A 20,580-nucleotide genomic window follows, 5' to 3' on the forward strand; every position below is an offset into this window, starting at 1 on the left:
TGGAAAAAAAGGAGGAAGCAGTAACTACTTAAGGACAAGAAGTATTTTCAGACACAAGCATACATAGACTCCATGTAAGTTAGGACTGTTTAACTTACATATTATTTAAGCGTGTTTTCTGACTTCAAACTCCTAGTTCTAATAAGTAAACATGTACATTTAAGATTTCAGCTGCTCTGAGAACAACGCTTTTCCTCCCTTCCTCCTTAATTCCACCTTAACACATCTGCAAAGACGAAAGGAAACCAGCTCACATTTTAGCCCCTCCTACCAAGGATAAGACTTGAACTTCTCTTTGGTCCCGGGCTGAGAAAGGATCCTGACAGAAAGCTAGAGGCGTAAAGGAGCCTGAGGAATCTCATTGTAACTCTGGGAACTGTAAGCAATATATTTACTCTTCCCTCGCTCGCTCCACTTCTCTCTCCCGCCCTCCCTTAGCTTTTAGTTTGTATCTTGCTTGGAAGGAAGAAAGGACGAAAGGAAGCCTAGGATTCACCGCTGTGAAAAGTCTGCATGTCCTCTGAGTTTTGAAATGAGATACAGATCAGGGACCTTAATTTCCTTCTAAGAAGTGCCAGTTTGCTTTCCGGGGTCTAAATGCACTGTGGAATCCGACGATAAGGATTTCCTTCATGTACAGCGCCGAAAGAAAGCGAACGTTCAGAAAGGCAGTAAGGGGGCTCTACTTAGCGCTCCACGTGATGCCACACGGTGCTTGCCTATTCCCATTATTGAACAGCTTGATCTTTGACAGCCCTAAGGATCTTTAGCGAAGAAATTTATCAACTAATTTAAGGTTTAATTAAAAAATAGTCATTTCGGTTACTTATGCAAAGCATTCCTGGGTATTTAATGTGTGGTAGTGTTATGCGAAAAAACAAACAACACTGAAAAATTAATTGTATACTGACTGGTATTCTGATTCGTCCTTCTAAGTTATTTAACATGCCAGGAGAACAGAGCTCGAAACAAGATATTGGAAAAGATTTGCTCAAATAAGAAAGCTAAGTTTTTTTTTTTTTTTTGTTTTTTTTTTTTTTTTTTTTTTTTTTTTTTTAATTTTTATTTATTTATTTATTTATTTATTTTATTTTTGGCTGTGCTGGGTCTTTGGTTCGTGCGAGGGCTTTCTCCAGTTGCGGCAAGTGGGGGCCACTCTTCATCGCGGTGCGGGGACCGCTCTTCATCGCGGTGCGCGGGCCTTTCACTATCGCGGCCCCTCCCGTCGCGGGGCACAGGCTCCAGAAGCGCAGGCTCAGCAGCCGTGGCTCACGGGCCCAGCCGCTCCGCGGCATGTGGGATCCTCCCAGACCAGGGCTCGAACCCGTGTCTCCTGCATTAGCAGGCAGATTCTCAACCACTGCGCCACCAGGGAAGCCCGAAAGCTAAGTTTTGAGTGTGAATACTATTTTAATAATTTTGTATTGGAAGCATTTGTAAAAAAAAAAAAAAAAGGCATTTGGATTTGAAATAATAGTGGTTTAACTTAAGTTTCCTATAACTTGTACTCATTTTAATCTTAAAATTAGTCATTTTTACCTCAAAAACTAGGACAAGAAATGCTCTTTATGTTGGTTGATGATGTAAGCACTTATTCATCTAAGGCAGATGGAGAATACTAGAGGCGGACCATTTGGATGGGTGTCATTTCTAAGTTATGATATTTACATATATGACCCTTTGGGTTCAAGGAGAATTTCTGTTTTGTTTTGTGTCTGTTTGTGGCATAAATTTGGAATTGTAGCCTAAGAGATGTTTGCAGGGAATAGTAGTGAAAGAAACCTTGTTAAGAGTTTTAAAATTATGTTCTAGAGATCTCTAGACCTTTCCAGTCAAGTTTGATATTGAGATTAAACAACAGGTATTTGTTTCTTTCAGTGAGCAGAGGAAGAGTTAAATTTTAAATTAAGCAATAGTTGTGAAATGCATAGAGAAGTGTTTAATCTGCATTTGCTCAAAGCAGCTTTACAAACTTCCTGTAGGGGAAGCACATTTTATGGGATAAGAAACTATGAAACCTATTTAGTAATTTTCCTTGTCCCAATTAAACATAAATGAAAAATATCTCAAAAGTGACTTGCAATGTTAAAATGCTTTTTTTTTTTTTTTTTTTACATTTTACATTTATCAGTTTCTTGCTAATAGTACCTGATAAAGGTCATCCCACAGAGACACTTTGGCCTGTGTAAATTTTTAGCCCATCAGTATCATTCCTAGTGTCTCTGCTTAGAAAGCAAAGTCATAAAATGAAATCATTTGCATTTAAAAAAAATATCTTCCAGGAATAAAAAAGAGGAAGACAGAATTAGCTGTTTCCTTTTCCTCTTTTATGCCTTTTTATTTACCATCAGTTGTTTTCTTCCTCTTGCTTGCAGATTTTATAGCGTTAGTTATTCTCAGCTTCTTCTTTTTTGTTTGTTTATCACAGACCCTTTTACAAATCTTATGAAAGCTGTAGACTCCTTCCTAGAATAATGACACTTTTGCTCCTCAAACATGCACAAATTTTGAAACACCTTTAGGAATTTCACAAATCCCCCAAAACGATTCATGTTGTGTGAAAACATAGTATTTCTTAGAATTTCGGAGCTTTCTGACGATTTCAAATAATTAGCAAATTATTTTACTTATGAGTAAAGAACTGCCTCACAGTGAATATTGCATGTATTCAGTTAGTGTTCTGGAACTCTAAGTAATTGGTGTAATGGAAAAACTGCTGCCTGGAAACCAAATGACCTAGATTTTAGACTCCACCCCGATAGTAATTAGCTGTACAATATTAAGCTTGCCATTTTTCTGTAACATCTTATATTTTTTATTGCTGAATGCAATAAGTAAAACATAATAGGGAAGTAAGATACAAGTTATTTTTTATTGGATTGTGGGATGTCTATATTTGCTGCTTTTGTTCCAAAATTCCGAATGATATTTCCCAGCATAATTATGTTTTATAACATTCTTGTTTATTACAAAGATAATTCATGCTTACTGTTTAAATCCTGTTACATATAGAAATTGCAAAGAAGAAAAGGAAAATTGAACATATAGTTCCCAAAAGGGGTAACTACTTTTTTTTTTAATTTATTTAATTTTAGTTCATTTAATTTTATTTTTATTTTATTTTTAATTTTATGTATGTATGTATGTATTTATTTATTTATTTATTTATTTATTTATGGCTGTGTTGGGTCTTTGTTTCTGTGAGAGGGCTTTCTCCAGTTGCGGCAAGTGGGGGCCACTCTTCATCACGGTGTGCGCGCCTCTCACTATCGCGGCCTCTCTTGTTGCAGAGCACAGGCTCCAGACGCGCAGGCTCAGTAATTGTGGCTCACGGGCCTAGTCGCTCCGTGGCATGTGGGATCCTCCCAGACCAGGTCTTGAACCCGTGTTCCCTGCATCGGCAGGCAGACTCTCAACCACTGCGCCACCAGGGAAGCCCAGTAACTACTTTTTTTTTTTTTTTTAATTTATTTATTTATTTGGTTGTTCTGGGTCTTCGTTGTGGCAGGTGGGATCCTTAGTTGCAGCTCGTGGGCTCCTTAGTTAGGGGCAGATGACCTCCTTAGTTGTGGCACATGGGCTCCTTAGTCGAGGCAGGCGGGCTCCTTAGTTGTGGCATGCAAATTCTTAGTTGCAAGGGGTAACTACTTTTAAATTGTTATTCATTCAATCAAAATATTTATTGGGTAACTAGCATGCATCAGCACAGAGACAAGGAATTCATGTATATACATCTATTTATGCTTTAGACATTTTTCTACACATATACTCACATGTAGATTTTACAAAGTTGTGATCACACTTGTTAAAAGATAAACTGAGGCATATTAAAAATGTTGAGTTCATTTGAGCAAAAATTGATTGGCATGGGGCAGTGCCCAACCAGAAGTGGTCAGGAGCACTTCACTGACATGATATGTGGGAGAGAATTTTATAGAGAAAAAGCAGAAGCAAAGTAAGGAATTTATGGATTGGCTGCAGAAGCTTAGTTGGCTGTTTGTGAATGACTGTCCTTAGGTTTCAATTTTGTACCTTCGAGGCATTTATCGGCTTAGAGTTTGGTTTGCTGATGTAGGCTGCAGTGGCATTAGAGTCACCTTAGTCTAATGGCCTCCTTGTTTAATTAATTTAGCACACTGCTGATGCTGTTTCATAACATGCTTCCACTCAATCATGAGATTTTCTCTTAAAACATATTTTTATATTCATGCCTTATTTTATATTCATTCATATCTTAAATATTACTAAGTCCCTACTATGTGTCAGGCACTATGCAAGTGATGGCAATCTAGCCATGAGCAAAAGAGTATGGTTCTAAGATGTAATTTTTAGTCTATGGACATGTTGTATTGGCTGATTATAAATTGCTGGATATTTAGGTGGATTAAAGTTTTCTACTATTATAAATAGTGTTTCATTTAGGACCTCAATATAAATGTTTGTATACATCTTTGTTTATTTCCTTTGGATAGATTCTTAAAATGCATTTTTCAAGTTCTAACAAAAGTTTCACTAATTACAGGTTATGAGATCATAAGCCAAATGCTTTATCAAAATTTTCTTTTCTCAGCTGTAAAAGAATAATAATAATAATAATAATAATAATAATAATAATAATAATAATTGAGTATTTGGAGGATTTAAAAAGCATTTAGCAAAATATTGTAGAGTACTTGTTATTATTTTTGCCATTTTGCTCTTGAGAAAGATTGGATCCATTTATCAGTAGTATAAGAGAGTAGAATTTCCCTAAGCCAACATTGTGTTATCACTCAAACAGAACAAACAACAACAAATACAAAAACTGAGACAATTGTTATATGAAAATGGTATCTTGTTTAAATTCGCATTTTTTTTCAGGAATAAGGTTGAACAATTTTCATGGTGGACACTTGTATGCCTATGTTTATGAATTGCATCTTTCAATGTGATTTTTAAATCTTTTTTCAGTTTTAATTGCTAATATGGTAAATATCAATGGATATAACTCACATAATCAAAGGCCCTTTGGGGTCCTCAATAATTCTGAAGAGTGTTAGGGGTCTTAACATGAAAGGCTAAATTTTGAAATGGAAATAGAAATTCTGTAAACATTGCTTTTTTCAAGTTTAGAGGATTGTTCTTATTGTTTCCTGATACCTTTTCTTTAACAATGGGTGAGATGCATAGAAAAATGAAAGCAAGTCATTCTTATTCTCACAGTCTGTCAGCTTCTACAAAATTCAGGGAACTTAAAGAGGTTTCCGAGAAGCGGGCCAAAACCCTTGTAGAATCTCCCACAGCTTTAGGAACATCCAGACTTGCTTAATGCAAGAAGATGGAGCTAGAGATAGGTCTAAAGGTTACAGGATGATTCTTTTGAAAGGTTTTGTAAGAAAAATGGTGTCCATGTTTGTCAAGAACCAACTTACAGAAAATGAATATAAGCTTTAGGCCGTTCATCTTGTACTCCTTGGTGACTAGGGCAGTGACAGTTGGGAGAACCAAAAGGTTGGTTCAGGGGTTCTTTCCAAAGAAGACATTAAATAGAGCATATATTGTTCCTGCCTTTTGATACCACTACTTGCCTGAGAAAAAGAGATGTGCCCAAATTTTGCTACTCTTGCCACTCCGTGATTCTCAGTTTTTTGGATTCTCTGTGATTCTTAGTCTACCCTCAGAACAGTTCTTTGAAAATACAGTTTATCTCTCCTCTATACAAATATAAAATAAGCTTAAATATTGATAATTCAGTGCTCGCCATAAGCAGATTTATGAAGCTGCACCACCAGTCTGATCACTTATTGAATGAATTCAAATAGCTTTAGAGAAACTCAGCAATCACCTGTAAGTGATCCCGGTCAGAGTTTAGTAACCACTGAGTCAAAGATGAAGGGCTGAGAGACCAAGTTGCACTCATTTTCCTTCCATTCCCTTCTTAGGGGGAAGGGAATGCACTTGTAAATCAGCTGCTCCCTTTTCCTTAATCTTCCTCTTCATTTGTTTGACTTCTGGAGTCTATAGGGAAATTTAGGTATTTTAGGTAACAGTATGTTTTGAATTAGAAAACAAATATCCATAATATGTGTAATTTCAGTATTCCATAGTATGAAAAACTCAGGTATTTATAACACTCAGGTTAGTTTTTCATTTTATTATTTAATTTACAATCTGTTTTCTGATTACCTAGTTTGAAAAAAAAATCAGAGGGACAATAATCCCTTTCGTTTGCATAGCATTTTGTGGTTTATAAAGAGATTGCTCAAGAACTATATTCCCATAATAACCATGTAGGTTAGCAGAGCAGATATTCACATTTTGTAGATGTGAAAAGAGAAGTGTTGTAAAGTTAAATAGCTTATTTAATATCCGAGTCTTATGATTTCCATTTTGATGCATTTTGTATGCTTCAATTAACTAATTGATTGGTTTATATTTCCAGTTTTTTTTTTTTAAGTTCAAGGAAGGTTCTTTTTTTTTAAATTAATTAATTGATTAATTAATTAATTTATTTTATGGCTGTGTTGGGTCTTTGTTTCTGTGCGAGGGCTTTCTCTAGTTGCGGCAAGCGGGGGCCACTCCTCATCGTGGTGTGCGGGCCTCTCACTATCGCCGCCTCTCTTGTTGCGGAGCACAGGCTCCAGACGCGCAGGCTCAGTAATTGTGGCTCACGGGCCCAGTTGCTCCGCGGCATGTGGGATCCCTCCAGACCAGGGCTCGAACCCGTGTCCCCTGCATTGGCAGGCAGATTCTTAACCACTGCGCCACCAGGGAAGCCCTGTATTTCCAGTTTTGATGCGTGTTATTTAAGACTGTCAACCTCCTCCTATTTGTTAATATCAGAAAAATTATAGGGGAAGAACCAGAAAGTACACATCCTAATGCACGTTTCCATATTAACTCAATTGTTCTGTTCTTATAACTGGATTACTGATTGACATAATAGAGGAAGTTGCACAAATTTAAGAATGATTGAAGAAGTAGCATATGATTTAGAATTTCTTATTTTGTAACTATTTAGAATTTTATAAAGATATATGCCACTTTAAGGCAATAAAGTATATGAACTTTAATCCAAAAATACAAAAGAGACGTATTATGAGTTGTATAAGAAACACTAATTCTACCAACAGTTTTACTTTCATTTGGTAATAGAGCATTTTTTTAGAATATTCTGAGTATAACCTACAGAGCCTATGGTTCTTTTTGGCTCTTATTAATCCTGGTGGTTGGCATAAAGCATTTGTATCAAAATGGTTACTCTGACCTTGGATTTATCATTTGTAGAAAAAAATCGTTATTATTTTACCTTTCTGAACAACCCAGTAGCTTATGGTATACCAGATATTCCTTTTCAGGAGTAAAAATCAACTTTAGTTATAATGTTGGCTTATTACACATATGTATAACTTCATAATAAATAATACATAGAAAGTCATGTTTGACTGTGATGCAACTGCACCACTAGAAACATTAGGTCAGCAAATGGCTTCTGAATTTCAGTCAGTAAATTGACACACTTCCTATTTGCCCCATAGTTTTACATCCACAGCTTTAACAAGATAAGCAAGTTGGGCGCAGTACCTCGGCAATAAACTGGGATGTTAGACTCCGTATGTATTCTTGTGGGATTCCTGGATCTGTAATTGTAGAAGAGACAATGTCTGCCTGGGTTAGTCTAGGGGCAGGAAAATGGTGTTTTTAAGTTTTCTTCAGGTTCTCTCTTATTTATTTATTTATTTATTTATTTATTGGCCGTGCTGCATGGCATGCAGGATCTTAATTCCCTAACCAGGGATCGAACCAGTGCCCCTGCAGTGGAAGTGCGGAGTCTTAACCACTGGACCTCCAGGGAAGTCCCCAGGCTCTCATTTTTTACTACTTGAAACAAAACGGTAATCCATTTTGTGGACTGTTTACATGTAGTTGATGCAATACTGTGGAAGTAGTAAGAAAAGTAATTTAGAGCAATTAAGTAAGAATTTATAGAAAAGTACTCTGGGGAAAAGTATCTAAAGATGCATGTGGTTATGAGGATATGCTGTGTAGATTCTGGCATCTATAATTAAGATATCTTAATATCCATCAGTCCGTTGTTATTATCTACCACAAAGCTCAAACAGGTATCCACTTCCTTTCCATTTAACTGTCATGAAGAAGAGGCAGATGAGTTTAAAACTGGTTGAGGTCATGAACTTAGATCTCAAAGAGGTAACATTAGGGCATTTCATGGAATAGTCTTCAAAATCACTACTTTCAGTGTACAATGGGAATTCATGTTCAAATATAACTTCAAAGTATCATTATATCATTGATTAGTAGAAGATGCTATTAACATTTTAGGAAGACTTCTCACAGCAAATTTAAATTCTAATTTAAAGAGATTTCTTAGTTAATTAAAAATTTAGTTGCAAAATATTAAGATGGTTGCTTATAATCTGCTGCTTGGTACTTATTTTTTGAGGTAGTGACAATGAGGGATTTATATTTAAAATATATAGAAGTCCACAACGTTTATATGAGTTTTTTTTTTCTTATCCTTATCACTGACGATCCCTCTGTTGTCAATGAAAAGCAATAAAAGAATCAGTTTTGTGAAACTCATTCAGTGTTTGCAGAAAATTTTACTATCTGCTTAAATTATGTGTTAAATTGACAAGTTGGCTTGGTTGATTAATACCTTATGAGCTATTGTCACAATGAAAAGAGCATTCTTGTATAAATTACAATTTTCTGTGAAGAAAAGAATTTCTAGATACTATTTCATGAATATATGTAGCATGCCTAGGAAAAGAGTAGGAAAAATGTACCTTTTTAAATACTTAGAAAAAGAAGAGGTATTAGAAGCAATTTAGATAGTCTGTACTCTCTTTTTCACTTAAGACTTTTACCTGTTGGGTCAAGAAAAGAAAAAGGCAGATGCTAATATAATCCAGGAATTTTTGATCACTGGGCTATGTGCATTTATTCCTTCACCAGTTCAGTATGTTTTAATTAATACTAACTACATGCTAGGCACTGTCCTACATTTAGGGCACACATGGGTGAATAAAGAGTCAATTCCCTCTTGGAGGAGAGAGATGATAATTAAGCAAATAATAAACAAATAATAAAAGAAGCAAATGGACTTTAATAGTACAGGCTAACCTGGGGAGGTGAAGGATGGAAAGGTTTCCCTGCGAGGTAAAATTTAAGCCGAGATGTGAGGGATGAGAAGCCAGGTGTGGGAGGTGCCTAGAGTGAGGGTAGTGTGGCTCAGATGGGGGTTCCAGGCAGAGGACAGCATTTGTAAATGAGCCTGCAAAGGAACAACCAAGAAATCAGATGGAAAACCAGTAGTTAGGATGATGCCATGGGAACAAAGGAGGGAAAGTGCTTCCAGAGAAACAGAGGATAGGAAAGTGACGACCATATTTGAAAACTTGGAGGTCATTAGTGGTCTTTTTTTTTTTTTTAAATATTTATTTATTTGGCTGCACCAGGTCTTAGTTGTGGCATGCGGGATCTAGTTCCCTGACCAGGGATCGAACCTGGGCCCCCTGCGTTGGGAGCATGGAGTCTTAACCACTGGACCACCAGGGAAGTCCCTCATTAGTGGTCTTGATAAGAGCAGTTCCAGTGGAGAGGTGGGGACTCAGTGAGATGGCAAAAGGGATAGGAGTGGAGGACTCTGGGGACATGGATAGGTACAGTGGGAACAAATGGCCCTTAAGAGAAATCTGTCAGTGAAACCCAGCATAAAAATGGAGACATGGAGGGAAAAGGAATATGGAGTTAAGGGAGACTGTAACAAAGCTAGCCAATCAGATTTTCCAGTAGAAGGTAAAGGTTGATGATTCAGAAAAGAAAAGCATTGGGCTTCCCTGGTGGCGCAGTGGTTTGGAGTCTGCCTGCCAATGCAGGGGACACGGGTTCGAGCCCTGGTCTGGGGGGATCCCACGTGCCGCGAAGCAACTAGGCCCGTGAGCCACAACTACTGAGCCTGCGCGTCTGGAGCCTGTGCTCCGCAACAAGAGAGGCTGCGATAGTGAGAGGCCCGCGCACCGCGATGAAGAGTGGCCCCGCTTGCCACAACTAGAGAAAGCCCTCGCACAGAAACGAAGACCCATTGCACCCAAAAATAAATAAAATAAATTAAAAAAAAAAAAAAAAAGGCATGGCCGTCAGAGGGAAGTACTTGAAGAAGATAGAGGGATTTTGCGTCTAGAGAGCCACGTGTGGGGCTAGGTCCGCAACACAAGGAGGAACTCTGCCTCCTTCGTGCCAGGGAGAAGGAGAACCCAAGTGCCTGGGCAGAGGAGTTTGCAGATTTGCTGGTGGGAAGATGGGAACTTCCCCCTGGTGCCTTCTGTTTTCTCAGTGAAGGGAGATGAGGTCACAGCCAATAGTGAGGGTGGGGTGAGGCGAGAGACTTGAGGGGGAGAGGAAAGTCTTTCTAGCGTGGGACTTCAAGGGCACCAGAAAAACTTAGAAAGGCGTTGTGTAGTGGTGAGAGCCTCTTTGAGTTCTGAGAGTGTAAACCTAAGATTAAAAACCAGTCTGCCAGGTTAGGTCGTTTTTCTCCAGCTATGTTTAAATGCTAGGAGCAAACCCAGAGAAGCCAGAATGGCTGAGTTTTGCTAGAGTGGGTTTTTTTTTTTTTTTTTTTTTGAGTGTGAATTTTTAAAGAAAGAAAATCTGGAAACCCTTAAAATGAACAACCAATACACTAAGCAAACAAAACAAAACACCTAAAACAAAAATGTGTCATGGACATATATACACTACCAAATGTAAAATAGATAACTAGTGGGAAGCAGCCGCATAGCACAGGGAGATCAGCTCAGTGCTTTGTGACCACCTAGAGGGGTGGGATGGGGAGGGTGGGAGGGAGGGAGATGCAAGAGGGAAGAGAAATGGGAACATATTGTATATGTATAACTGATTCACTTTGTTATAAAGCAGAAGCTAACACACCACTGTAAGGCAATTATACTTCAATAAAGATGTTTAAAAAAAAATGTGTAGAAATTCATGAACTTGTAGAATACAGATCTTTTTATCTAGGATAATTATTAACTAGTAAGGAACAGTCACAAATTGGCTTGATTTCCAGCATTTAGTCAGCAGGGATTCAGTCTTTGTTCCTTTCAAACTCTTGGTTTCCTTGCCTAGCCAACTGCTAGGCCCAGTTCTACACTTCAGCGAATCTCAATGCCTTTACCTGTTCCAGGAGCTATCATGCTAGGTTCCGTTTCCTTCCTAGTTGCTAGAATTGTTTTCAGTTCTGAATGTTTAACCGTGGCCTTGCCTGCCTTTCTTGGATATCTAGCTAAGTTCTTGTGTAGAGTTTATATCTTACCCCTCCACTTTGCCTACTTTACTCCTGCACTAAGGCCACCTTAGTGCTCCCTGAAAGACAGTGCTTTGTAGACTTGGAACCATTACAACTCTGCAATGTAAAGAGGGCTGAAACATTCAGTAGTAATAATCAACCATCGAAAAAGAGGGTCTTTCTTTTACAGCTCTGTTAGCAGGATATTCTTTCTTCAACCTAACAAAAATCCTTCATTTTGCAACTAAAAGTCATTTCCTTCTTTTTTTTTCAATCTTTAGAGTTTTAGAGAACAGCTGGTTATCATAATCACCATAATCAAACTGATATTTTTTTTTAAGAACTAAAACAATTTCATTGAAATACGGACTCTCGTATTTCCTTGAAGTTTAAAAATATTTTGTTTTAATAAATTTTTAATTCATTAGCCATTTCTCATAAATCCTTCTACTGAAGTGCTTTAGTTTTACACTGTGGATGGCCAGGTGCTTCCATGAATGGAAGCAGTGAGTCTGTGTGGGTTAGGCTGGGCAGGGAGGTGGGGAGGGGAAGCTCCTTGTGATCAGATGCACTTGAGTTTGCTTCTGGCTCAGATGTTTCCCAGATGCGCTGCCTGGCACTCAGGAGATGCCTCTTTGTCCTCCTTCCCTCCCTACCTCAATAAGACATGTCTATCATGTGTTGGAAAGTCATCCTACACTTTATTCCTGGTTCTGCCCATATTTCCTTAGGCTGTGGTATAGATACAGTTATCGAACTTCTTCCTGTCCAAAATGAAGGGGAGAGTGTAACATTGCTTTTGTTAATTTCCTATTTTTACAAAACCCATTGAGGCGTTATATCTCATCAGCAGAAGCTCAACTGAAACATTCTTACAGATTTTATTAATATCCTTGGCACTGTTCTCCATTGTTGATCAAAGGTTGAGGAAATGTATATTTCACAATTTGGAGCAAATGAGTATTTCTAGTTCATTTCAACCTGTGTTTATTATATATAACACCTAAATATTCATGTTGGGCTTACATGTTTATTATGGTACTAGCAGAGGTAGATAGTACAAAAATAACTTAGTTTTCTATTGCTTTACCCTTTATAGTGCTGAAAGTTCTTCTGTCTTAAAAAATTTTACATTGAACTTTAGACTTGCATAGATGTACTACTCCACAGAAGTAGAGAGAGAAAACCCTTCAATGCATACATTGAGACCGTTTAAGAGGTCTACTACACTGCATAGATTCCATGCATTTCAATATAATTGGTTTCCTTTGTAATCCAGAGTTTTTATTTTAAGAACTTTATAGTGTCAGACTATATCATGGGGCGTGTAGGCTTCATCAGACTGCCAAAGGGATCCAAGGCATAAAACATATTAAGAACTCCTGAGAATTTCCCCTCAAATGCATACTTTCTATGTACAGAGTTCTTAATCCTGCAAAAGACTGAATTTCCTGTTTATTTCAAAAGTGAATTGCCATTCACAGTGTCTAGAAGCACGTTTCTAAAACTTCTTACAACCTGAAAAAAGAATGATGAACTTGAATTCCTATTGTACATTACACAATCCAGGACTTGTAGAATGCTCGTGTCATGGTTAGTGGTTTAACTTCCCAGTAACCCATGAGATGGGTGGGTGTACAGTGCCTCTGATCTTCCACAGCTCCTGCTTTTTTTCCACTTCAAGATCATAGTCAACATTCATATTTTAATTACAAGATCAACCTCATGGGCTGCTTGAAATAGTTATCGTGTTAGTTGAGAAGTAAAACAACTTCAAAATGTTATAACTCACCCAGTAATAAAATGGCTCTCATGAAACACTTAAGCCAGCATGACGGTTTTCCTGGGGGTTTTCCCTGGACTGTTTTCTTTAGAAAAAGATATGGCTTTCCCTGCTGTGGTAATCTTGGGTACTCATAAAAAGAGGCAGCAATTAAGGAGGGAGTGGAACCCTCAACAAAACACAAATACTCCCTAGGGGAGCATATTTGCAAACCATCTGGTCTGGAGAAAGAAAGTTGCAGAAGCAAATGCACTTTTCAAAGCCCATTATTTTTCCTGGCATTTTGTGCCACATTGTTAGGTATATTTCAAAAGCGTTAACACTGATACCTCTCCATTATCAGTTTCTTTTAAGTAGAAGGTAAAACATTTTCCACTTTCTGAAAATGAACATAATAAACACTTGTCAATGTGGTATTATTCCGTAGTGGTCTGTGTGGGAAGAGGAATTTTTAAAAACAATCCATGTTGCATTTGTAAGTCAACATCTTATAACTATGATTCACATCTAGAAAAATCTAAAAGATGAAAATGGCTCTTTTTAAGCTTTATTTGACCAATCACAGAGAGAAATTCAGTTGTTCATTTCCTTCAGATTCATATCTTGAGCCTACTTCACACCACCAGACAATAACTTGGCCATTTGGTCAAACTAAATTGCATACAAATGCTCTTTTAATTTTGGCTAAATTCCCTTTTTAGCCTAAGTATGCTGGTTGGGGATGGCGGCGGGGAGAGGAGAGGGTGTAAAGAAAGGGCACCTGGTTGAGAGTGGCGAGACGAGTTCAGCTGTTTCCCTAACTGGGTGAACTCTCTAGGTTTGTTTATATCTTTAGACCTCAGCTTACAAATTTGCACAAGGTCTGTCTAGGTGGTGATTATGACTGTTTCTTCCAATTCCAAAATTTTCTGACCTTAAAATACAGCCAGAGTGGCTGCTTGTTTTTGGCCACTGAAGAGGTGAAACGATGGAAAATAACAGCAAACTGGAAGGTCAGAGAAAGAAAACCAGAAAACTGTCTCTGGAGTGAGGAGACATTCTTGCTTTGTCTGTCATGCAGCGTATGAAACTGGGCCAGCCAGTTTTCTGGCCCTTAAAATAGTCAGGTTTATCTGGATTTGTACTTCCCAATTGTGAAGTGGTAAAATAAATTATATTATGCATTGTGTTTCATTTATGTACTCTGTGTGTGTGTGTGTGTGTGTGTGTTTCTGTGCACTTTCAAAATAACCAGATGGGGATGAGGGAGGCTGGTCCATCTAAATAATGCTGTGCTCTCTCTTCTTCTTTATCTCCTCACAATCCTAGTTTAGGTGCCTGTTGTATGATATCTGGACTCCTCTGGCTGGTTTCCCCTCCCTCCTCAAATGCCACCTTTCTCCATTAACAACTGTATGCATCTTTGTTTAACTGTTATATTTATATTATTGAACTGTGTTATAGACTGAATTGTGCCCCTCCCCATTCATATATTAAAGTCCTAACCCCCAGTCCCTGAGAATGTGACTGTATTTGGAGATTAGGCCTTTAAAGAGGTGATTGAGTTAAAATGAGACCCTTAGGATGAGCCCTCATCCAGTTGACTGGTGTGATTATAACAAGAGGAAATTTGGACACCCTAAGAGACACTAGGGGAGCATGGGTACAGAGGAAAGACCATGTGAGGATTCAGGGAGAAGATAGTATCTTTAAACCAAGAAGAAAGGCCTCAGAAGAAACCAAACCTGCTGGACACTTTGATCTTAGCCTTCTGGCCTCTAGAACTGTCAGAAAATGTTTCTGTTGTTTAAGCCATGTAGGTTGTGGTGTTTAATTATAGTAGCCCTGGCAAACTAATACAAAGTGTCACTTCCACCCTGCCCCCTCTCTCTTCCTGTCCTTTAGAGGCTTTTGTAGAATGGCAGAATGATGTAGAAAGAAAACCTGGTATGAGTCAGAGGGTCAGGATTCTAGGGCCAACTCAACATTTCTCACCCAGATGACCTGGGGGATGTTGCTTAGTCTTTCTGGGAGGCAGTATTCTCTTGTAAAGTGTGAGTAAGGGGGACCATCTGCCTCAGTTTGAGTTTTCAGTGATTTTTAGACAAATCACTCACGCTTTATCTCTAAAATGGCAATAATATCCCTGTCTTATTACGAAGACAAAACAAGATGGCGTATATAAATCACTTAGCACAATAACACTGGCATCTGGGAAATGCATAATGTGAACTTCTGAAATTAAGCGTTCAGATTAGTAATTGCTGAGATATCTTCCAGCTTGTCATTCCAGGTTCTATAATTACGCTGTACTTTCCCTTGATTATTTCTCAACCCAAAACCTCGTCTATGGTCTAATCAGTTTTCCCCAGTAATCCATATAAATTCCAAGTTTGTTCATTCATCCTTTAGTAAATAGTAATCGGGTGATCACTCAGGGCCCAACAAGAATACAGGGAGAAGGAGACAAAAATTCCCTCTTGTCGTTCACAGCTAGAGGAGACATACCCTCTAAATAATGGTAATAGAGTACATAACACTGCGGTAGGAGATATCAAGGAGAAATACAAGGGTCCTAACCATGTAGATAAAGAGATGGTTTACTTCAGAGAGTGAGTTTATACAGAATCCTCAAGGACAGGAAGAGACTATCCTGCACAGAAGGTGTGTGGGGGAGAGAGTTCCCTGGTGGTCCAGTGGTTCGCCTTTCACTGCCAAGACCTGGGTTCGATTCCTGGTCCAGGAACTAAAATCCCAAAGGTCACACGCAGCATGGCCAAAAAAGAAAAGGTATGTGGGAGAGAGGTAAGGAGGGTTTTGGGTGGCTGGGTGACACAGGTGAGAGCCTGAGATGGGATCGGGCATCTCCACTGTGGCTGTAGCTTGCTGCTCATGGCCTTTTCCTAGAGCACATGTTTCTACCCCCTTTTCTAGACATCTAGGCCCTTTTGTGGTTTCAAATATCAGCTCAGGTATTTGCCTTTTCTAGCAAGCCTTGTTTATTTTAAACCAGTTGAATCTTTCTCTGCTCTGAAACTCCAATAGATATTCCATATATATTTGTCAAGTTAAATAATGAACTTTCAATAATACAAATTTGAGAGGTGAAGAAGCAGTGTCAGTGGCCTAGGAATAAGAGCAGAGTGGAAAAATTCAATTCAAAAGGAATAGTGTGGATGAACATTAGTGAGGGACCACGCATCTCACTGTGGGACCTGAGAGGCATGTACCATACTTTTGGGTTCCTGGCTTGAGAAATAGACCCAGTTCATTAATCTGTGCCTTTGTATCTGATGGCATGCTTCTCTAGTTCCTTGGGAACAGGGCAGTTCTCTTAACAGGTTTTCTGTATTAAACTTAGGGTACAGCCTGAGAGACAGTTCTAATATAAAGCAGCTCATGTACTTAATTCTTATTGTTTCTTCATTCCTCTGTGCCTGTGGATGATATCAAACTCTTTGCTTAGCCTAGGTTTTAAAAAAGCAACAGCAAAAAAATTTAAGAATTTAAAACTTTATTAATGCCCTAGTAACTTTAGTAATGCCTTGGTATATATGAATGATGATGATGGAAACAATAATGCACTTCATGCCTTCATGCTTTTAGAACATCTTTCTATATCCAGAATAATGGAGAAAGCTTTGAATTTTGAAGCAGATAAATCAGAGCCATATATATATATATATATATATACATATACACACACACACACGTATGTATGTATGTGTATATATATATATATATATATATATATATATATAATGTAATGGATCAGGAACAGCAGGATTTTTAATCTCTATTAAAACTCATTGTTGAGTGTGATAAAGTACCCAGTCTTTATAAAATGTGCTCAACAAATTTGCCTACTTGAATTTCTTAGAAATCTCCATAGAACCAAATAAGTCTCAGGAACTTGGGGGAAAGCATCAGTTTCCTAAAAAACAATAACAAATGATAATTTTGTATATTTATGACCCACTAGGTACGATGCTTAATGATTGACATACTTTTTCTCATTTCATCCTCCCACTGCCTCTGTGAGGTGTGGGGACCATTTCCCCTATTTTATAGAGAAAGAAACAATCGTAATTGTTCTGGGGCTCCATGAACTGCACCCATATAAGACAGCAAACTTAACTGATCAATGTTGTGTGTGTTCTGATGCTCCATCCATTATCTGTTCCCCATCTCTCTCCCTCTCTTCAGGCCTTCCTATTCCCTAAGACACAACAATATTGAAATTAGGCCAATTAATAACCCTACAATGGTCTTTAAGTGTTCAGGTGAAAGGAAAAGTCATGTGTCTCTCATTTTAAATCAAAAACTAGAAATAAGTTTAAACTTAGTGAGGAAGGCATGTTGAAAGTTGAGATCAGTCCAAAGCTAGGCCTCTTGTACCAAACAGTTAGCTAAGTTGTAAATGCAAAGGAAAAGTTCTTGAGGAAATAAAAATGCTACGCTAGTGAACACATGAATGATAAGAAAGTGAAACAGCCTTATTGCTGATATGGAGAAAGTTTTAGTGGAATGGATAGAAGATCCAACTAGCCACATTTCCTTCAGCCAGAGCCTAATACTGAGCAAGGCTCTAACTCTCTTCAATTCTATGAAGACTGAGAGAAGTGAGGAAGCTGCAGAAGAAAAGTTTGAATCTAGCAGAGGTTGTTTCATGAGGTTTCAGGAAAGAAGCCATCTCTAAAACGTCAAAGTGCAAGATGAAGCAGCAAATGCTGATGTAGAAGCTGCAGCAAGTTATCCAGAGGATCTAGCTGAGATCATTAATGAAGGTGGTTACACCAAACAACTGATTTTCAATGGAGATGAAACAACATTCTAATGGAGGAAGATGCCATCTAGGATTTTCATAGCTAGAGAGGAGAAGTCAATGCCTGGCTTCAAAGTTTCAAAGGAAAGGCTGATTTTATTGTTAGGGGCTAATGCATCTGGTGACTTTAAGTTGAAGCCAGTGCTCATTTACCATTCTGAAAATCCCAGGGCCCTTAAGAATTATGCTGAATCTACTCTGCCTGTACTCTATAAATGGAAACACAAAGCCTGGGTGATAGCATATCTGTTTAGAACATGATTTACTGAATATTTTAAGCCTATTGTTGAGACCTACTTCTCAAAAAAAAGGAAGCCTTTCAAAATATTACTACTGCTCACTGACAATGCACCTCGTCACCCAAGAGCTCTGACAGAGATGTACAATGAAATTAATGTTTTTATGCCTGATGACACAACATCAATTCATTTGACTTTCAAGTCTTATTCTTTAAGAAGTATACATTTTTGTAAGGCTATAGCTGCCATAGATGATAATGATTCCTCTGATGGATCTGGGCAAAGGCAATGGAAAACTTTCTGGAAGGGATTCACCATTCTAGATTCCATGAAGAACATTTGTGATTCATGGGAAGAGGTCACAATATCAACATTAAAGGAAGTTTATAAGAAGTTGATTCTAACCTTCATGGATGACTTTGAGGAGTTCAAGATTTCAGTGGAGGAAGTAACTGCAGATGTGGTGGAAATAACAAGAGAACTAGAATTAGAAGTGGAGCCTGAAGATGTGACTGGATTTTGGCAATCCCATGATAAAACTTGAAAGGATGAGGAGTTGCTTCTTATGGATGAGCAAAGAAAGTGGTTTCTTGAGGTCGAATCTACTCCTGGTGAAGATGCTGTGAAGATTGTTGAAATGGCAGTAAAAAGTTTAAAACATTACATAAACTTAGTTGATAAAGCAGTAGCAGGGTTTGAGAGGATTGACTCCAATTTTGTTTTGTTTTAATATTTATATATTTAATTTTTTGGAGGGGGCTATGTCGGGTCTTAGTTGTGGCACACAGGCTCAGTAGTTGCAGCATGCAGGCTCTGTAGTTGTGGCACGTGGGCTTTCTAGTTGTGGCCTGCATGCTTAGTAGTTGCAGTGCGTGGGCTTGGTGGCCCCGCAGCATGTGGGATCTTAGTTCCCCAACCAGGGATCGAACCAATGTCCCCTGCACTGGAAGGCTGATTCTCAACCACTGGACCACCAGGGAAGTCCCTTGACTCCAAATTTGAATGAAGTTCTACTGTGGGTAAAATGTTCTCAAACAGCATTGCATGCTACAGAGAAATTCTTCGTGTAAGGAGGAGTCAATTGATGCAGTAAACTTCATCGTTGTCTCATTTTAAGAAATCACTACACACAAAAAAAAGAAATTGCCATAGTCACCCCAACCTTCAGAAACCACCATCCTGATCAGTCAGCAGCCATCAACATCGAGGCCAGACCCTCCACCAGCAAAAGATTATGATTTGCTAAACGCTGAGATGATGGTTAGCCATAAAGTATTTTGAATTAAGGTTTGTACATTGTTCTTTTGGATACAATGCTACTGCACACTTAATAGACTACATTACAATGTAAACATAACTTTTATATGCACTGGAAAACCAAAAAAATTTTGTGACTCGGTTTATTGAGATATTTGCTTTGTTGTGGTGGTCTGGAACCAAACCTGCAATATCTCTGTGGTATACTTGTGATAACCTCTTATTTTCCTGTTGTCCTGTAACTCTAGGCAGGGAAAGAGAATGACAAAACACTCTAGTCTGTGTTTTTGTTTGTTTGTTTGTTTGTTTTTCACCTTTCCCAGAGAAGTCCATCTTGCCCTGACAACGTGACTAACAGGGTTTTGGACAGACCACACAATATGAAGCATTCACTGAAAGTCAACAGTTGCATTGCACAGGCCAGTGTGTGTTGGAAAGTGTATCTGCATTTCCCTTTCATTAGTGTTCAGGAAGTTTCAAATTACAGGGCAGCCAAGGAAAAAAAAAGAAAGAAAGAAAAAAAAGAAACTATGAGCTTCATATCTCTTGCTTCAGACTTAAAAGACTGTACACTCACCAAGACTGGTTATTCAGCTTAGTTATAAAAAACAAAAAACCCCAAAACTGCTGTTTTATGAGTATTCATTCATGATATCATTCATGATACATCATTCATGATAGTGGTTATGCAAATTAGTTGCAATAATGTCTCCAGGCTAAGCTAGTTGTTTGGGGGAAGATATTTTCCCAGTATTTAATGTGGCTAGGTGGACAGAAATGCCTTAATTTCACAGAAACCTAAAATATCTACTGTTACTATTAACAGTTTAAGGGGAAAAAGGATGAATGGGTGCCCATTTGTAACTGGAACTGAAAATGTCATCACTGTCTGGCAATAATGACCAATGATTTTATTCTGAAGAAAGTGGACCTTACCCAATAATTTTCCCATATGACTCCTTTGTTACTTCTTTTGAACATAACTTTGGAATGAAAATTGTACATATAAATTACATCTATCCTCGTGTATTGGACTTTTAAACTAATTTTTTATTTTGAAATAATTTAAGGTAAGAAATTGCAAAAATATGGGACTTCCCTGGTGGTCCAGTGGTTAAGACTTTGCCTTCCAATGTGGAGGGTGTGGGTTTGACCTCTGGTCAGTGAGCTGAGATCCCACATGCCTCACAGCCGAAAAACCAAA

General features: G+C 38.2%; 1 protein-coding gene across 2 annotated transcripts in view; it reads left to right on the forward strand.

The window, feature by feature from the left end:
• The first annotated feature begins 271 nt into the window (after nt 1-271).
• Nucleotides 272-20,580, forward strand: part of PLA2G4A (phospholipase A2 group IVA) — a 159,732-nt gene continuing 139,423 nt past the window's right edge. For both annotated transcript variants that reach the window (XM_057533338.1, XM_007175569.2), the window contains exon 1: nt 272-378. The gene's annotated coding sequence lies outside the window, so the exon portion shown is untranslated. The remainder of the gene's footprint in view (nt 379-20,580) is intronic.

This window comes from Balaenoptera acutorostrata, chromosome 1 (genome assembly GCF_949987535.1).
Source record: "Balaenoptera acutorostrata chromosome 1, mBalAcu1.1, whole genome shotgun sequence".
NCBI classification, from domain to species: Eukaryota; Metazoa; Chordata; class Mammalia; order Artiodactyla; family Balaenopteridae; genus Balaenoptera; species Balaenoptera acutorostrata.